This window comes from Mustela nigripes, chromosome 15 (genome assembly GCF_022355385.1).
Source record: "Mustela nigripes isolate SB6536 chromosome 15, MUSNIG.SB6536, whole genome shotgun sequence".
Classification (NCBI taxonomy): Eukaryota; Metazoa; Chordata; class Mammalia; order Carnivora; family Mustelidae; genus Mustela; species Mustela nigripes.
In genome coordinates this window covers 40138820-40141721 of record NC_081571.1, presented here as the reverse complement: position 1 = coordinate 40141721, position 2902 = coordinate 40138820, and the positions used below count along the sequence as shown (strand labels likewise).

The window sequence follows — 2902 nt, the reverse complement described above, 5'->3', positions numbered from 1 at the left end:
AAAATGCATACAGATATTATGCAAAATCAGAAGGCTAGGCTCCTTGACATCCTGTGCTTTTTTGCAGTGAGCAACAAAACCTGATGGGCAGTGAGCACATTCTCTCAAAAAACATTTTATCATCATTATTATCTCCAGAAACTGCTCCACTGATAGGCTCAAGACAACCCCACTTCTATTTCTGTTAGCATGGTGATACCTAATTAATAGCTAGCCATCTTTCCATTCTTCCTTTTTTTCTTTTCTTTTTTTCAACAGAAACCATTCAAACTATGTCCTCTCCTCCTACTCCCCCAAAGGGAGAAAAGAATGTCATCAGTGGCAATAGGCAGTTGTGGAAGCAACACCTAAAGCCAGCTTCATGCTCAAGAGAGAACACTGGACATCCTCCTTGTGGTCCTTAACTTTAAAATAGACATCTTTCAAAGATATCTGAACAGCATGACCCTCACCTCTTTAACAGTCCATTCACAGCACTTCAGTGATATCACCTTTCCTAAAAGGGACTCTACCCAGATCTTTCTGTTTCTCTGGAATGATGGTCACAGCAACTCTAATATATTCATCTATGTAGGAAATCCTGGATTGCCCAATAAATGGTTGGAATTAGCTCACATAAGTAACATGATTGCTGATAACACTGCTTAGAGATTTAGGTTCAAATAAACTCACCTTGCCTCCCTACTTTATCTTCATAAATACTTTTAAAGAACACCACACAAAGGTTAAGGAACAGGCTGCTCATAAGCTCAATCAAAAAGGACACAGTGATAACAGGCCTACCACAATAAACAGGGAAAAGTTTAAATAAATAATCTAACCTTACACCTATGGAACTACAAAAAGAAGAGCAAACAAAACCCAAGATGAGTAGAAGGAAGGAAATAAAGATCAGAGCAGAAATAAATCACATGGATATTTTAAAAATAGAAAAAAAATTAATGAAATCAAGAGCTGGTTCTTTGAGAAGATAAAATTGAGAAACCCTTAGCCAGACACATCAGGAAAAAAGGAGAAAATACTCAAGTAAAAAAAGTCAGAAGTGAAAAAGAAGTAACAACTGACACCAATATAAAGAATTATATAGAATCTAATAGAATTATAATTCTATATATAAATATATTAATATAAATATATATTATATTATATATAAAGAATATATAAAGAATTATAAGAGAATACTACAAAAATTATGCCAACAAATTAGACAATCTAGAACAAATAAATTCCTAGAAACAGGAAGAAATAGAAAATCTGAACAGAATGATTACTAGTAATGAAATTAAATTAGTAATCAAAACTACCAAAAAATATAAGTCCAGAACCAGATAAATTTACAGGTGAATTCTACCAAACATTTAAAGACAAATTAATAGGGGTGCCTGGGTTGCTCAGTGGGTTAAGCTTCTGCTTTCGGCTCATGATCATTCAGCTCAGTCGTGATCCCAGGGTCCTGGGATTGAGCCCCACATCTGGCTCTCTGCTCAGCAAGGGGACTGCTTCCTCCTCCCCCTCTGCCTGCTTCTCTGTCTTCTTGTGATTGCTCTCTCTCTGTGTCAAATAAATAAATAAAATATTTTTTAAAAAGACAAATTAATATCCATTCTACTCAATGCATTCAAAAAACCAAAGAGAAAGAAAAGCTGCCAAATGTACTCTCTAAGGCCAACATTACCTTGAAACCAAAGCCAGACAAAGACACTACAAAAAAAGAAAAATACGGGGCAATATCCCTGATGAATATATATGCAAAAATACTCAACCAAATATTAGCAACTCACATTCAATAATACAGTAAAAGGATCATTCATCATGATCAAGTGAGAATTATTGCAGGGATGCTAATATGGTTCGATATTTGCAAGTCAATCAATGTGATACACAACAGCAACAAAACAAATAATAAAAATTGTGATCACCTCAATAAATGCAGAAAAAGCATTTGAGAAGATTCAACATTTATTCATGATAAAAACTCTCAACAAAGTAGGTTTAGAGGGAAGATATCTCAACATAATGAAGGCCACAGCTAACATCATACTCAATGTTGAAAAACTGAGAACTCTCCCTTTACAATCAAGAACAAGACAAGAATATCCATTCTTGTCACTTTTATTCAACACCATACTTGAAGTATTAGCCACAGCAGTAAGGCAAGAATAAGAAATAAAAGGCAACCATACTGGTAAGGAAAAGGTTAAATTGTCACTATTTACAGATGACATGATACTATACATAAAAAAAACATTGATGACTCCACCAAAAAACTATTAGGAGTAATAGATGAATTCAGTTAAGTAGCAAGATATAAAATTAATACCCAGAGATTGGTAGCATTTCTAGATACTGATAACAAAGTAGCAAAAAGAGAAATTAAGAAAACAACTCCACTTACTATTGCACCAAAAAGAATAAAATACCTTGGAATGAATTTACCCAAGGAGATGAAAGATATGTATTCTGAAATCTATAAAACACTGATGAGAGAAACTGAAGACAACACAAACAAATGGAAAGATATTCCATGCTCATGTACTAGAAAAACTGATATTATTAAAATGTCCATACTACCCAAAGCAATCTACAGATTTAATGCAATCCCTATCAAAATACAAATAGTATTTTTCATGGAACCAGAACAAATACTACAATGGGACTACAAAAGACTCTGAATAGCCAAAATAATCTTAAGAAAGAGGAACAAAGGTAGGTATCATAATTCCAAATTTCAAGATATGAGTATAAATAATACAAATAATAAAATATTAAAAATAATACAAAAAATACAAAGCTGTATTAATCAACACAATATACTGGCACACACAAAAAGACACATAAATCAGTAAAACAGAATAGAAAGCCCAGCAAAAAAAAAAAAAAAAAAAAAAAAAAAAAAAAAAAA

At 32.8% G+C, this 2902-nt stretch overlaps 1 pseudogene; it reads right to left on the bottom strand.

Moving 5' to 3' along the window:
* Positions 1 to 260: 260 nt before the first annotated feature.
* On the bottom strand, positions 261 to 467 carry LOC132003073 (small nucleolar RNA U3; annotated as a pseudogene).
* Positions 468 to 2902: the final 2435 nt, after the last annotated feature.